At 40.9% G+C, this 17,749-nt stretch overlaps 1 long non-coding RNA gene across 3 annotated transcripts in view; it reads right to left on the minus strand.

The window, feature by feature from the left end:
- Positions 1-635: 635 nt before the first annotated feature.
- The window catches only part of LOC128848900 (uncharacterized), a 90,972-nt gene continuing 73,858 nt past the window's right edge, over positions 636-17,749 (minus strand). For all 3 annotated transcript variants that reach the window (XR_008447127.1, XR_008447128.1, XR_008447126.1), the window contains 3 exons: positions 5,116-5,204; positions 3,919-4,361; positions 636-996 (listed from right to left, as the gene is read on the minus strand). This is a non-coding gene — a long non-coding RNA (uncharacterized LOC128848900). The remainder of the gene's footprint in view (positions 997-3,918; positions 4,362-5,115; positions 5,205-17,749) is intronic.

A 17,749-nucleotide genomic window follows, 5' to 3' on the forward strand; every position in this document is an offset into this window, starting at 1 on the left:
CAGCAGCATATATGAGATCTACAGCTGCAGAATACAAATAATTCTCAGAAAATGATTGACTATGAATTTATTTTTCCTTTTGATTTGCAGAATGTACACTGGCTAGTCACAACTGGCTTAAGTTTATTCATTCTGAGTGAAGTGGACCTTTTACAGGACTATGAACCACTTAAGCCCTCCAAGTAGAACTTGGCTTGGTGAAAAATGTAAATGCAATGTTCCTTCACATTCACACAAAGCCATTTTGTGTGCACGTGCCACCCTACTTCCAGAAGGTAGAGTAATGTACTTGTCTGGCTCATTTAATTGCCTCTGTTTTGGGACTCGGGAAACCTTGTCCCCTTACCATATTAAGCACTGTCCCAATCCCATCCCATGTAAAATATAGCCACGTGTGTTTTATTTGTTATGATGTAATTTTCTGTCATCACCACAGTTACTGACACAAAGTAAGTGTGTGTGTGCGTGTGTGTGTGTGTGAGAGAGAGAGTCCTACTTGCAAAGAGTGCAACTACATCCTCGACTCATTTATTAGTTGCTTTACTGCCAGGGCTCTGGGAGGTGTCTGTGAACCCTGTTCCCTTGTTGAAACAAGCAGCACCCCGTGTTATCTGAAATGAATCACTTCTGCTGAGAACCGTCAGGCATGTGCATTTATAACAGGCAAGAGCTGAAACAAGTTCACAATGAAATTCAAGCAAACACTTGCACAGTATTTTTTGCAGTGTACATGCAGACAGACATTCAAGTCTAGTGATAACAAAGTTCACTTACCTTCACATCTGAGCAATAACAATGATAATTAGCGGGGCTGCTTATCCAGCTGTTTTCTTCTTTGATTTCCAGTTATGTTCCTAGAGACAAAAACTGTCCTCCACTGAGATCCTTTACTCTGATCCAGCGACATAAGGGGGCCTTGAAGTTGGTGGAAACAGTCCCCAGACTCAGGGACAGTGTAGGCAGCCCTACATCCCGCTCCTCGCAACCACCTCGTAGCTGTAGGGGACATGGTAGGGCAATGGCTAAAGATCAGAGGAATGGAGCAATTTTTAGGCAGTTGAAAGAAAGCTGCCATAAATTAGAGCCTCCAGTTGGGTTGCTCCAACTTTGTGAGAGGCCACATTGACCATGGAGTAGCCTAGAATCTGGGGAGTACAAAGGTAGCATCCAGCTACCTTTAGCCCTCCTCTGTCCTCCCTGCCACAAGCTTCACCGCACAGAATTTCTACCTTCCTGATTTTCAAGTAGGATTTTTACAACAGTACTAAGGAACAATTTTCAATTCATGTTATCAGTGAAAAGCCTTCCATTTTACATTCATTCTCCTTGGTGTTTATTTTTCTAATTAGCAAAAGATAGCTGTGTGTTCAGAGAAATGCCGCTCCACCGGACTCCCTCTTCCCTGCTAGGAAGTCAGAACAACGCCTTCGTGACCTCTTGCTTAGGGCCTGATCCTGAGTTTGGCCTACAAAAAATCATTTTTTTTTTCTGATCAGCCACACTCTGGTTAGCTGCATTATGTCGATGGGTTTTAAGCACTAAGCATGAAATTCACCAGTGTATAGAGGGCCAGCATAATGCCTACGGATCAGTTAGGACTTAAGTGATGCATGGGCTTCACCCGCACTCTCTGGGCAGGACTGTTTTTCACGCTTACAAAGGACTAATGGTTTGCAATACTGATCCTATTCTTTCCAATTCATTCACTTCTGAAAAATTCAGAGTAAGATGGAGAGCTATGGGCAGCTGGTTCCGAACTTTATTTGCCTTAACATTTTATTATGGCAAATACCTGTAAGGATTATGGGTTTCTGGGCATTATGTTTGGAAAGAGTTTGCTAGAATCCTTAATATATATGTCTTGGCTGACAGCCCCTTGTCACTCAGTGTGAGATTGATTTAGGAGAAGTGTAAAGTTGATTTGTGGAAGGGGAGGAGGATCATAAAAGGGGAATGGCTTGAAAAATGTGTGTAAGGGAGTCAGTGTAACCCTATACACTTACATTAGCCAGGGACTTAACTCTTTTTCCTTCAGTGTTTTTCTGATAAATGTCTATTTAAAACCAAGCCCTAACCCCTGTTAATAAATCCGAGTTATCTAGTTCTATCACGCTTTCACCGGGATCAGCCTTAAATTTTCCCCTGCCCTGAAGAAGACTTAGAGTGTCCCATTTGGGGGCAGAGATAGAAGAAGTTTTAAAATGCCAGTGGAAGAATATGCTCCCTTAGTCACATTGGCAGGCAAATTACTGGCATCACTGACATGCCAGCTACAAGCTGGAATTTTGCCCTGGTAACATTTTAAAATTAAGACCCTTGTCCAAAGCACATTTGAGTCAATGGGAGCCTTTCCATTGACATCAATGGGCTTTGGGACACACCCTAAGTACATAAGGTGGAAATCTCATTCCCTGTGCAAAACATGAGTAAATGGGCTTTGTGCAGCTCACCCAGTGCAGGAGGAAAGGTGGGCAGGGGGGGAGGTGAGGGGGAGATGGAACCTTCTTCCCCCTTACACAGAAATGGGAAGCAGAGTAGGCATGTCTCAGCCTGTGCCCACTGCTCCATGTGCTTCAGTAGTGGTCATGGCCCACTGCACGGGCGGCTCTAGTTTTTTCACTGCCCCAAGCACGGCAGGCAGCCAGGCGGCCAGGCTGCCTTCGGCGGCTTGCCTACGGGAGGTCCCCGGTCCCGTGGATTTGGCGGCATGCCTGCGGGAGGTCCGCCGGTCCCGCAGCTTTGGCGTACCTGCCGCCAAATTGCCACCGATTCCACAAGACCGGCAGACCTCCTGCAGGCATGCTGCCCCAGACACACTCTTGGAGTGCTGGTGCCTGGAGCCGCCGCTGGCCCACTGTATAACACACTACACGTGGTCAGTAGGTCTTTACAATGTGTGAACCCACTGGGCCATAATAAAATGTTATGTTCTGACTGGCATGCCTGCTCATAGTCCCCTGCCGATCTCGCACGCCATACTACAGTGGAGCACACAGGAGACTGTGGAACTCTCCTGCAGAGATTCTCAGAGACTGGCGGCATTTCCACAGTGGAACCCCATTGCAGTTTGGGTCTTCCACAACTCCACTGCATCAGAGACACCCTCGTGCCTGTAATGGATCTGCTAATCAGGGGAGGACAGTTCCGATCAGCCTCCTCCCCACCCCACTCCACTTCCCCTTCCTCACCTTCCCCCTCCCCCCCCAGGTTTAGACACATTTGTTCATTTCAGGGAGAGAGAGCCAAGGAGTGAAATTAACCCTGACCCAGCAGGTTCAATCCCTTTCCTTCTAGCTGGGTAAGAGGAAAGATCCGGAACCAGGAAGTGGCCGGGGTTCTGTTTGGGAAGCAACCGCCCCATGACTAGCCTGGAGCTGCAGAGAAGCTGGATGCAGAAGCAATTCCCTAGGAACCATATGCGGAGCTGCATGTGGAACAGGCTGTGACTGTTGGACAGGTCTGGGTGGGACTTACATGGAGCAGCAGCGGCTGGGCAGGGAGCCAGTGCAGAAGGCCCCAGGGGGACAGACTGAGACTGGTTTGGAAACCTGTAAGTTCCTGGTTGCTTGAATGGAGACTGGACTGGAAAGATCTCCCCAGGGACTGGGCTTGAAGGGCCCCAATTCTTGGTTAGACTTCCCCAAGGACCCAAACAGGAACCGCTATTGCTCACTTGAACTGTAACTGCTTAAGCCTCTGTACCTAGGGTATCTGCAAGCTTCCCTGCCGGCACTAGTAACATACGCTTTCACTTAGCCATGGGTCTGAGTGGTTATTGGGACTCACCAGGACTAGTGCCTACAAGGCCTTGCTGCTGAAGCACCTATAAAGCTTGCCTCTGAGTCATGATACACATGGCACATTGCTGGCACCTTGGAGGTTTTGTGTGCTCCATTATTGAGCAGCCCCAATACTTACGCTCTTATTTTTGCCCCTTCCAACCCAAGGCAACTGCTTGTTCTGAGTGCTCCTAAGGCTGGAGCATGATGGAATATGATGTGTGAATAAAAGTGTTCGGAAGAGATACTAGCCAATAGACCACAGGAGAGGGCAGGTGGAGGAGCCCAGCTTGTTGTTCATGCGTTCTAGAGCTTTACGTTTCAGGACAAGAATTATGAAATGAGAGCTGCCATTTAAATAGGAAGAATTCAGTCCAAATGTCTGTGACCGAGCACAGGATTTCATTTCTCAGAAGATCTAACACTTGGATTCAGCTGCACTTGGGAGAAACCTGCTGTTCAGTTCTGGGTGCTGTCAGCGAAGGCCAGGATTTCAACTCCAGTAATTAGCAACAAACGTCACCACTTTCAGTGTGCCAGCCAGCAAAAAGGTCCATTCTTCAAACATCTGTCCCCATCTCCCTATGAGGAGGAGAAAAATATGAGCACAGGGAATTTAAGTGACAGCACCCGTGATCGGGCATATGTCACTGCCTCAGAGGCTTATTTAACCAGGCAGCAGGTAGAAAAGACAAATATTCACTATAGGAACTGGAGAAAATGGAGAGGAGGCAGAATGAGATAAAACCTATTACAGAAAGTGTTTTACAGTGCAATACCTTAGGGAGCTGGGAGGGAAGAGGAAAGCTCACCATAAATGGAAAAAAAGCTTGAACTGTAATTGATTCACAATGACCAAGGCTTTTACCACATTTAGACTCTATTTCCATGGAAGAGAAAAAATGCACCAAATCTCAGGTGTTCAGTATCTTTAAAGCACACAACAGACAGATGTATGACAATAGATTAATATTAGAGTAAATTTCCTCTCTATGGGTTTCGTGAAAGGGCTTTTGATGCTTTCGAAGTTAAACCACAGGCAAACTAATCAACCCAAACTGAAAGGTCATCCTCGGAAGGTCGTTTTGAGAACAGACATTGACATTGCTCAGACTGCATGGCTCCTGCAAATGAACTGCATAAAAGAGAGTTTGTGTTGGCAATATATATAGCCAGATGCTCAGCTGTTGTCAATGAGTGCCTCTCCATTGACTTTAACCAATTAGTCCAGATCAGAAGCTGCAGAGGTGGCTTTCCCCTGCCACATCCCCAATTGCTAGTCATGTAAACTCAGCCTGCAATCTGGCAGCCAAGCTAGGTTCTTTCTAGTTTATACCTTGCCAAAACTGAAGACCTGCAATCTGAATTCTGTTGATGCACAATCTAGAATAGATTCCAGCTCACTTTCCCGGAGGTGTGCAGGTTCTGTAGAGCCAACAGAAGTAAAAAACCAGTGTCAAATATATTCTTATCTCTCAGGTCAGTAGATGGGACTCTGAATACACACAGGGGTAAGATCTGCTCAATCAGAAGCTATACGTTTTACATGGTCATTTTTTTCAGACCGGATGTAAAGTTTCCTTAAACAATTTTAAGCCACAACATTCTGATCCAGATCCCACCTTTCCCCAAGTTCAGGGATAGTTGGATCTCTGGTTTTAGTTCATTACTTATTAAATGGTTGTTAGATTTTAGTCTTGCCCTTTTATATTCTTGTCTAGAAAAAAGTATTTCTGCATCCTGAGAGCGAGTACTCCTTTGGTCTTTCTGTACTGCATGCTTTTATGTAAAACTCAATAAAACTGTATTTGCCAATATAATTACAGATGCAGCTACACTTTTTAATAATAGATTATATAAAGCATGTTATGAAATGCATGCATATCAAGTTCCTGGCAAATTACACTATGTACTGTAACCAGGTGTTATAAAACCAATTACAGTATATGAGAATTACTGACACAACGTATGCGCCCCTTTAATAAAATACGATTTCAGATGGCTGTAAAACACATTGTAAAGTACCACTGAGTTATTACAAATTTGTGGCAGCCAGCAGCACTGAAGAGGAATCCATTTTTACGGTGGACATTGTGATAAATGAAAGCTTAAGGGCTATAGGCTTGCAACCGTACTGTCCACATAAAGAGGACAAAATACTACGATCCTTACTCTGTTTTCACTCAGTCCTTAGTAAGGCAAATTCACATGGAAGTCCATGGTAGTTTGCTCAACTAAAGACTAGGTGAAAACAGAGTAAAGACCTTAGCATTTGCCCCACACCACATTTACTATGTTCCGTCGACTTTGTTGCAATATCACACTAAGGGCCTGATCCAAAGCTTCTTGAATTCACGGGAAATCTTTCTGTTCACTTGAATGGGTTGTGGATCTGGTCCTAGTTGAATTATTTATTTCCATATTATTTCCTAAGCATAGAAGGGCTGTTATCTTGAGTAAGTCTGAGTGTTGCTGTGTATAGTGCAAAATGAAATGGATTTTTCATTGTACTTCCTCATTACTCAAAAACAAGTCCTAGACAAAGATAAGCAGAACCAGTTCAGATAAATAGGAAGCACCATCCCCTCTTTTCCTACTCTGAACCTTAACCCAAAGTCAAACCAGACCCTTTTTCTGTGAGGTTCCTGTTGTTTTTTTTATTTTTGTGCCTCTGTATTTCCTACTTCTGGTTGGGACTAGAAGTGGAGTCCAAAATAACACAAGAAAAGTTACCCACGTGTTGTTTCCAAGCTTGGCCAAAAGCATGAGGTACCAAAAATATCACAAGAAAACTTGTTCTCAGGACACTTCCAGTCCAGTTTTACTAACTCAGGGGCTTTAGATAGTTAAGATAAGCATCCATAGCTTTTAAAGTCTGACCTCACTATGTCATTCCATGCATTCGGTTTGAATCAGAATCAAATCTTGTTCCCATTGAAGTATTTCCATTTTTTCAGAAGCTGTTTTCTCTGGAAAACTCTCATTGACTGCAATGAGAGTCAGACCAGAGACTGAAAGGGAATCTATATTTAAGTAATCACCCAGCCCTATCAAAGATATGGTTACCTCAAGAGAGTACAAAAATTCAGAGCTCCAGTTATGAAATACAGACATACAGATCCACTTTTTTCCAAAAAATGACTGTGTAAACTAATTTAATGTCTCCCTTGCTCACATAATTACCATAATAGTGTGCACTGTGGCAGGAAATGCACAAGCAGTGGGCACTAGAGGCAGAAATGAAATTTAAACATGTAGTTGCAGAACCAATCTTCTGAATGTGTAAGCCGGTTACACAAGCAGCAATACTGATAGTGTACAAGTGCACAACATCTTTTCTTCAGGGACCTCAAGGCACTTCACAGATGTTGTTTAAGCTTCCCAACACTTCTTCATTTGAGTAAATTTAGTCTCACTGAGGTTCAGTGACTTACCCAAAGTTACCCAGGAAATCAGGGGTAGAGCCAGGAAGCGAAACTAGGCGTCCTGACTCCAAGTGCCCTGCTTTAACCTCTGTATGTGCTGCCGCTGTTAAGCAGGGGCCTGATTCTGCTGCCCTTACTCACATGAGCAGTCCCAGAAAAGTGAATGGAACTGTTTGCATGAGTTAAAGGGTTGCAAAATTGCGCTCTTAAGGCCTGTTCCTGCCAGGTGCTGAGTGCCTCCTGAGAGGAGCCTTTTGGCTTCAACCCAGACTGAAGATTTCTACTAGCAAAAAAAAAATCTCAATTTCTCTTCTTTCCTTCTTAGGCAGAAAAATACAAAGTAAATTCCCAGTCCTCCAACTCGCTGCATGTGGGCAGGGCCTAAGTATGGGCACTCTGCGCCTGTCAGAAATGGGCCCTTAATTTTGTGCTTTTCTGCCTTGTAAGGAAAGGAGATATTTCACTGTCAGAATACGGAAGTGGTGATTGGTCTCTCACCAGGCATAAACATAGAAAGGATTCCTCATCAGCAAGGCATTGGCGCTTCCCCAGCTTCAGCACTCACATAGGCTAATATAGGACCAATTTAAAAAGAAATCTAAAAATATGTCTTTAATAAAAGGAGGAGAGTATTCCAAATTCCTTTCTAATTTTTCTCCAGGGAAAGAGTTATAGATACATGCCCTCTTTTTTGTCTTTTAAAATCCCTACCCTTCCTAATCTGTATTCTCCAGTAGAACTGAAATAAACAAAGTGGTAAATTACTAGAAAGAAAGTAGGAAAGAATAAAAGAGGTGCTAAAAGGTTTTGGACATTATATAGACAGCAATAACTAGCTAGAAATAAATATGGCTATGAAAGGAGGGCTTTCCCTAAATATAGTGAGGTCCATTGTTCAGGAGACATGTTGTTATTAAGAAATAAAGGAACCTGCAATACTTGAGAAGAGAAATCTGCTGACTGAATTCTATCAACTGTTCTAATATGGAATGAACTGTTCTAATATGGAAAGCGAGAACTGTCATATACAGCGAAAGTGGAAGCTACTGTTCCAAACTGAAAAAGTAAAGAATTTCCTACAGTTTGCACTTCTGCGATAAAAAGAAAGAGATCATTAACTGTGAGCGAAGATAGTTTGTGGAGGAGAAAAGAGAAGAAAAAAAAAATCTTTTAACGCTGGAATTTTTAAAAGTGCCCTTGTTTGTTTTCTTGGCAGAGGAGTTAAGTATTTGGCACAAAGAGCTTGGAATGTGGCCCAACTGTATAAATGCTCCGGTTGGCCCTTTTCATACTGTTGCTAAGTGGATGGCCCAATGGCTGGCTAGAGGCCCTTTAAACCCCACCTCTAAGCTCTGGCTTTATCCAGAAATCCCTCGAGCCCTTATTAAAGCCTCTCTTCTCCCACTTGCTAATAATAATATTTTTTTTAAAAGCTGAAGAAGCACTGAGTTTGTGCAAGCGAAACCAAACCAGCTCATGCCAAGAACACAGCAGAGAGCAGCTGAAGAGAAAGAACTTGTGCCACGCTCTGTCTCTGTTTAGTCCTGAGGGACTAGAGCTGCTGTAGATTGCTATCCTGTCAGCCTTGTTCTGGTCTCTCTCTCTGTGTTTGCACAGCCTATGGGTATAGGGCAGGACTGAAGTCCCCCCCCCCCTTTTTTTTTTTTTTAAATAACTTTATCAATTCAGTGAACTCTGGGATGATTTGTGCATTTCATGCTCTCCCTTTGCTTCTACTCTTGGTTAGAATTTGGATCCTTTCCAATGCTCAGTTAAAACTTTTTTTTCCCCCTGGTTGTTTGTGGTTTTGCATGAAAGGGCATTGTTAACTCTTTCACAGTCCATTTGAAAAGTGCTTCTTGGCTCAACTGTTACAGGCATTTCTAGAAGAGCAAAATAAGTGCCTTGCTTTAAAAATACTCCTGGCAAGAATAGTAATGATGGGAAAGATTAAACTGCTACTGTGGGATAACTAGATCTAGAGGAGCAAAGCTAGCTGGTTTTTAAAAGCTCCCTACCCATCCTCCTCATCCATTCTAAACAGCCAGAGTTCAGAAGTGAGAAAAAAAGAGGAAGCATGGAATAATAATGCTGCCAGCTTGTCTGAAACTATAGGAAGAGTGTGAGGGGGGGCATGGTCCCTCAGTATTGATGGGGGAGGATGGGATTATAACATCACATCAGTATGACAGAGGGCCACACTTTCCATGCAGCTGCACAAGTACCTATTTGCATGTGCAAAAGGTTTCTATTTGTGTTTATAAAAGGGATAATGCTGTACTTCTTTCTTACATATATATGGGGGGGTGTGGTATGCTTATGCAAAAGGATACACCTTTTTGCCCAGAATGTATAATAATTAATGGAGATATCCCATCTCCTAGAACTGGAAGGGACCTTGAAAGGTCATTGAGTCCAGTCCCCTGCCTTCACTAGCAGGACCAAGTACTGATTTTGCCCCAGATCCCCAAGTGGCCCCCTTAAGGATTGAACTTAAAACCCTGGATTTAGCAGGCTAATGCTCAAACCACTGAGCTAAACCTCCCCGCCGAAATGTAGCCCATCTTCCTGTGCTTGGATAGCAGAAAACACAGAGCTTGATCTTGCTAGCTTGGAAACCAAAGTGACAGGCATTTATCACCTTGGGCCTGAGGATCAGGGCCTTCATATCAATCTATCTTCTAGCTAGCTAGCTACATAAGATACTTACATTTGATGTATTTATCCTCACCACTCCCCTGTAAGGTATTCCTTTCTTCCCCCACTACTCATCATCCTGGCTTTTTAAAATGATTCATATTATTGTGTTGTGTGAATGCATCTCAGTGTGCATGTTACAATGGGGATTTTTTTGTTGTTCTCTCGTTCTCATTCATAAGTCAGAATTGCCAAAGATGGCTGCCATGGCACGTCCAATGGCAATCTCAAGAGTACAAGGTTTCACACGTGATGAAATGCAAACAGTGGATTCTTGGCGTGCCAAGGACACAGATAATCCATGAAAAGAACTGGTGAAAAGTTGTCCTGAAAAATGTTCGTCACTTTTTTTCCAGCTTTGATATATATTTTCTTCTGTTTGCTTAGTATTCAGACATGTTTGTAACAGCTGGTGACGGAACAGTCATTTGAATAGAGAGTACATTGTACATCATGTGTAGTACACTGGAGCTTTGTGGGGCCCAGAATCACCCAGGAGTGGATTGCAACTCATTTTTGTCAACTGTACTGTGTCATATTAATTTTCCTTTGCTGCCCACAGATCTGAGAGACTAGAAGCCTGGAATCTGCCATTTAAGGCTTTTTTCCCTCCTTAGTATTCACAGCTGCCAGAAAGTGGGCATATTCTTCCTCACATAGTGGGCACAATCTGCATTCTCATGTCTACCCTTCTCTAACACCCCTGGAGTGTCCCCCGCAGCATTACAAATGAGTTGAGTTTTGAGCGAATGCTAAAAACAAGTATTAAATATTTGGCAGCAGCTGAGGTAGGTTATGTTTTTCTTTTCAAAAAATGGTCTGTGAGCAGATTGTATTATATTTATACATTTTTATTTTTTCCCTTGGATTATAAAAGATCCCTATTGCTGCCAGTAGGAATGTAAATATATATTAAAAATGCATACATTAACATAAGTGAAAGTGACACAACATTTTTGAGTAAGAGCTCCAAGAACATAGAAACAACCCTCACCTCCCAATTAGCACATTCTGTTGTAGTTAGCATATGAGTAGTTTATTATGCTCAATCTGAAAGTTTCTGAAAAGTAACCTTTATGGGTAATTAAAACAGATGCATATTTTGCTGACTTCTTCCAGAACATTTTAACATGCTTGCTATTCTTATAAAAAAAAAAAAATCTTGGGCCAGCAAGTTTGACTGTGTAAAATAAAACCATAATAAATGATATATTCTCAAGTATTACAAGATACTTTAAGGGCTGTATAGCCAGGAATTTTTCTTCCCTGCTGAAATGCAATCACCTCTGAGGTGGAATGCTCCAGACAATTCCACACTAGTAACATCTGTAAATAAGACATAACACAGATATAGATGACTATCTAGTGCTCTTACAGCATTTGCTGAATGGAGAGTAGTGCCAGTAGGACTCAAATTTAAAGTTAAGCCTGTGAATAATAATTTGCAGGACTAAGGCGTGAGACAGATTAATCTACATGTAACTTGGTCCTGATGCTTTGGAAATATGTTGAGTGATCTTTGTGACAGAAACAAAAGCTTTTGAAAAGGTATTCAAAGGCTCTACCAGGTGTTCAGATGCTTGTTATAATAACATCCAGGGAGCTGTGATGCTTATGTTATCAAATGTCCATCTACTTGTCTGTATGCAAGGGGTGAAATCCTGGCCCCATTTGAAGTCAATGGGCATTTTGCCATTGACTTCAATGGGGTCAGGATTTTACCCAAGTACTTTGTTCATTCTGACTCTGGGCTTTTTTTATTAGCCTTGACAGAATTTTGTGCATTTGTACTGATGGATTACTTGGGCTGCAAAAATATTTTGAAATTAGTAGAGGCTGGCTCATTGATCTGGACTTTGAATCCATCCTAACAAAACTTGAGTAGATGTTTGTTTCAAGCATGATACACATAGAGCCATTTATTTGTATGCGTAAAATTTTGTTGGCACACCTGTTGTGGCCTGTTTCGAAAATTTGTTCATCTAGCAAATCCCAGTCTGAGCATTGATTTCATTTCACCACATCACAGCGAGCTGTGTCAACTACTGTACGTCAGTGTGCGACCAGGCTAAAGCTGCTCTGACAAAAAGCTACTTCAGCAAGCTGTCATTTCAATATTTTATAAAGTTTCTTTTTGTGTATGTTTGCTCTAAATTTTAGAGCAGCCTCATCTCTCCTGCCCATTGCCATAGGCTACAAGTCTGTGGCAAAACTCCGTCTCTTACATGTCAAACATAATGAAAATGGAAAATTCTAGCCTGAACAACCGGCCACCTGATTTCTGGAGATGGTACTGAAACACCATCAGAGTCAGGAAGGGATAGGGTGTGAGCAAGTGGCTGATGATTACAAAGAGAAGTATGGCACTATTAGGCCTCTTACTATGGGAGAGAATTATTCCTGCTATAATTAGCCACTGGACGTGGAAAACAATCTCTGTACAACAACTCTGGCAGGATTCACTCCATTTTTGGCTACTGCTGACTAGCGGGTAATACGGAATATATGTGTCCATTTTATAAATTTGCACTCTAAATTCAAACTAAATAGCTGTATAATAACAATACTTTACACTTATATAGTGCCTTCCATACGACTATCTCAAAGTACTCGGTTCTGTTCTATCTACTATCTCTTTATTCATATAGCTAGCTAAGTATCTTAAATCAAAGGGAGTCTTTCAATCTACTTTCATGGGAATTAGACTGGGTCTTCCGTTAAAGTTTATTTGTGCCTGTAGAGCATTAAGGTACCTGGGCACTACAAAAAATTTAAACATTGCAAACTTTAATGAGTGAAGCCTCACAACACCCTCTGTGAAGCAGGGAAATGTTATTGTCCCCATTTTACAGGTGGGGAGCTGAGACATAGAGATGGTAAGTCCCAAATTCAGTAAGGTATGTCAGCATATGCCTACCTTTAAGCACCTGATTAGTTTGATTGACTTCTGTGGAACTACTCGTGTTTAATCATGTCCTTCATCATGTGCCTCACTGAACCGGGGCCTGTACAACTTGTGCAAAGAAACACAGGGAGTCTGTGGCAGAGGTAGGAACAGGACCCAGATTTCCTGATTTCTGATTTAACCTCAAGACCAGGCTCCTACAAGTTTGCCCCTGCTGATGTGTCTGTGAGACATGCCCGTTTTATTTAGAATGTATGGAAAGATGAACTGCCTTTTTTTTTTTTGCAGCATTTTAGCACTTCTGTTTTTACTCATGACCAAAAATAGGCAAGTGGTGAGGTGTGCAAAAAGGAAAACTAATGGGGGCAGGGAGTTTTTGTACCTCAAATATGATTGCTTGGAGTTCAAATTGCGTTCTGAGGTAACGCTTGGGTCAGGTTTTACCCAAACCAATTTGCTCATTCTTGGTTCTTATAAAGATGGCTTACTTGAAATGTCAGGGTAGCTGTAATAGGTTACCAAGAGCTTGTTTACCTTTCATTATGTGAGACTGGTTCTTTCAAATAAGACAAAATGATATGAATAAGAAGCTGGGATAATCCTGCTAAGAGGATATCAACAGGGTACTTCTGTAGTGAATTAATTTAAAAATAGAAACAGGTACATTTAAAAGTATACTTCAGTAAAGTTATATTAACTTAGTTATCTTGTGCGTTCCGAATTTTACATACTTAATAATAATGAGTCTAATCTGTCGGGGAGAAGGAAACAAGATCTAACATGTATTTAGTGCACATCAAATACTCTTGCTATCAAAGAAATATTTATTAACTTTATAATGTCTTATGATATGTATCTGCAACTGAGTCATACTGCCTTAATTTGTTTCTGTATGTGACACAATGCAGGCTGATCTAGCCTGACACAATATGGTATGCACATTGAGCATATATCATGATGAGACACTTGAAAAATAAAGACAAGGGTAGACAAGCATGATCCAAAAGAGGTCCTGTGTCCATCAGAGAGAGAAGATTTAGTGTGTCACATGTTCCACTTGTAAGTAAATAAATAAGCATTGACATGAGGCAAATACTATAGTAAACTAACAAGATAATAAATCTCATATAATGTTTGGAAATGTCACTCTACTTCTCTTTCCCCCTATATTTTTGTAATTAATTTTCTATTTTAATTTAGGATAGAAAATATAACATCCAAGTATCCAGAATTCAAATTAACGACAACAGCACTAATAATTCACTAAGCTTTAAAGCCCACTGAAGGAAGAGGTGGGCATAACTGTAATTGTAGGAGTGTGATTGCTTCCCCAGCTGGAAGTCTATTGTTGCCTTTTATCTTCACAAAAGTATCAGCAACCGTTATGGTACATTAAAAAAGCTCTGAGGGCCAAAACTGAAGGATCATTGTGGGCTTCAGTGGCTACTCTGCTACTTGGTAATAGGGAAGAGACTTCTGTTTTCAAGAGGACCTTGGATAAAATAGTCTTCAATGTCCCTAGCCACATTCTTTGACTTAGATCCTCTAGAAACTTTGGTGTGCTCCAAGTAACAGGTGAGAGGGAGATGGCATTTTGTCACTTAGTGGATGATGGCACATTGTGTGCCACATATTGACTGGGTGTATATAAATTAACCCAACAAAATCCAGACTCCCTGCTCGTTAAACAGTAGGCATTACCTCTCATAAAGACATGCAACCCTATGAGCTGTTTAGTGTCATATAATATCACCAAACTGACTTTCACACCTAAAAAACATACACACACTAACAGTTGCCAAGCTGCAGGATCTTGTTATTTTGAAAATTATCTAGATTTGGGACACAGAGAAGCCAAACTCAAGGGTGCATGTACATTAGTGACTCCCTGCTCTTGGGGCCAAGGAGGTGTCTCCCAGAGGCTGGAGCATGGCGCCTGTTGTGAGCAAGTGAAAATGCCCCCTAGTGGTCTATCTGGGATCACTTTGTTGCAAGAATGTTAGAGGAGGTTCTTTATCTAGACGAGAAATTAGATTATTCAATTATTCAAATATGTCTTAAAGTGTCCACTAACCTGATATAGCACAAAGATGAACTGAATAAACTCTGCCTCTGGTTAGTGTTTCTATAGACTTTACAGGTTGATCAGTCAGTCAGAAAGAACGACTTTCCATCCCACATGCATATCACTGGAAATACTGAACATGTTCAGTATCATATTCTTTATATCATCACAGTGAGCAAAACTCTATGGGCTCCATACAAAGTCAATGAAAAGACTCTCATTGAGGTCACTGGGCTTTGTCAGGTCCTATAAGACCATAGACACAAAACAAGAGGCTGCATGGCTCTTTAGAATGGTCCTTAAAGCAAGAATAAAATAGAAAATATCATAATTCCACTATATGAATCCATGGTACGCCCATACCTTGAATGCTGCATGCAGTTCTGGTCGCCCCATCTCAAAAAAGACATATTAGAATTAGAAAAGGTGCAGACAAAGGCAACAAAATTGATTAGGGACATGGAACAGCTTCCATATGAGGATTGAAAAGACTGGCACTGTTTAGTTTAGAAAAGAGACGATTAAGGAACAAGATGATAGAGATCTAGAAAATCATGAATGGTGTGGAGAAGGTAAATAGGAAGTGTTATTTATCCCTTCTATAACACAAGACCTAGGGGTTACCTGAGGAAATTAATAGGCAGCAGATTTAAAACAAATAAAAGGAAGTATTTCTTCATGCAACACACAGTGGAACTCATTGCTGTTGGATATTGTGAAGGCCAAAAGTATAAATTGGTTCAAAAAAGAACTAGATAAGTTCATGACAGGTTTCAGAGTAGCAGCCGTGTTAGTCTGTATCCGCAAAAAGAACAGGAGTACTTGTGGATATGCATCCGAAAAAGTGGGCTGTAGTCCACGAAAGCTTATGCTCTAATAAATTTGTTAGTCTCTAAGGTGCCACAAGTACTCCTGTTCTTTTTGTAGATAAGTTCATGGAGGATAGATCCATCTATGGCTATTAGCCAAGATGGTGAGGGATGCAACCCCATGCTCCAGGTGCCTTCAGGTGTCAGAAGCTGGGACTGGATGATAGGGGCTGTATCACTCAAAATTGCTCTGTTCTGTTCATTCCCTCTGAAGCATCCAGCATTGGCCACTGTCGGAGACAGGACATGGGGCTAGATGGAACATTGGTCTCCACCAGTATGGGTGTTCTTATGTTCTGTTCTTAATGTTAATTTGCATAATATTATTTGTATTCTTTCAATGCCATACATTTGCCATTTTAGGTGCTTAGATTGCTTTTCAATACAAATTGCTACAGAAAGTTAGGAAATGGGAGACTAAATCTATTTCCATTTGTGGGAGCCTCCCAATCAAGAGGGAACACTTGGAATGCATTGTATACTTGCAGAGAAGCATTTAGCCTATAGAAACTTGGAAAAGGCTTCAGTGGCTCTCTACCCACGTCTCTTCATGACTATAATTTCAAAAATATATATAATTTGGAAGCGATGGCATTCTGGAAGCTTGGCTCATGTGGTGCTTATAGTTATATTTTACTTTATCCTGTGAAATAAATTATACCAAACAAATCCCAACTGCAGATAAGTTCTTCATCTATTTTCCTACAAAAGACAAAAGATGTAAAATTGTTTTCATATAGCAATTACACAAGCAAGTCGGAAGTCATAAACTTATTGCTGAAAGAGAAAGTTAGAATGCTTTTGGTCAAACACCAAAGATCTTTGTTAAAAATTCTCTGAAAGTAACTACAAGAAACTGATCATTATTAAGCCTAAACAGTCTTCAATTTAACTTAGCTTTCATTGCTAATAAATATTTAACATAAATGCTGAAAACCAAAATATTTATTTCTTAATTGTCTTTTCTCTTTCCCACAATGTATCTTAAGATGTAATGAGGTCATTTGAATTTTTAGTAACCCCTCCAAGGTGGAGTCCAGAGCAAAATGCATTCCAGAGTGCAGATCTCAATGTCAAAGGGGTTAAGAAAGAGACTGAAAAATACAAATCTGTGCTTTGAGACTGAAAGCATTCAAGGAATTTGTGTCTCAGGAAACATAGATTTACCTGCTCAGTAACAGGAAAGTTGGCTTGTATTTAATGCATATAGCAATATGTGGACAATGGCTATACAATAACAAATTGGGCTATTATAGATTTATCAATAAGCCTGTAAATATAAAGTCACTTCTTAAAAGTATAGGTAAGTGATCAAAGTAGAATTTTTCCTTTTAGAAGGGGTTTAGTTGTCTTTTAGAACTGCAGAGTTATAGTATAAGTGTGTGTGTGTGTGTGTGTGTATGCCCATTTGCACACATCTAGTAGATGTGACTAAAATACGTATTTCTAGAAGCATGGTTTCATTCAAAATGTCTTGGATGGGAGAGTTTATAAGGAAAAGACTTGCACTAATTCTATCAATATTAAAAGTAAAAGTAAAATTGAACAAAAAATAAACAATGCCAATAAAATTCACAGAATTATGATAATAAAGGGAATAAAAATGATCAGCTGTTCCATATGTATGTACTGAACAGGCAATGCAAACATTTTAGACTGACGTGGATTTGGGAAACCTACCAGGGTTCTAAAAATGCACATTCTGTGTTTGATAATTACTTCAGACTCTCTGAAGATCCAGCATGTATAATTGTGACCCCGTAAGCAGCAAAGAATTTTTTCCAATTTTGCATCTGTTTTATTTTTTCAATGTAAATTAAATGTCTCTCATAAATGCTCTAACCCTTCTCACAATCCAGAACCTCATATAAGAAAATAATCCAAATCCAACAAATGATACCAAGAGGAACTAGCCAACCCACCAGAAAGAAAACAGCCACGACCCATCTCACTCCTTTCTCTCATCGAAGGCCTGCATACATAGATAAATCTTTGCAACTTACTCAAAA

The sequence above is a fragment of the Malaclemys terrapin genome, chromosome 14 (genome assembly GCF_027887155.1).
Source record: "Malaclemys terrapin pileata isolate rMalTer1 chromosome 14, rMalTer1.hap1, whole genome shotgun sequence".
NCBI lineage: Eukaryota > Metazoa > Chordata > Testudines > Emydidae > Malaclemys > Malaclemys terrapin.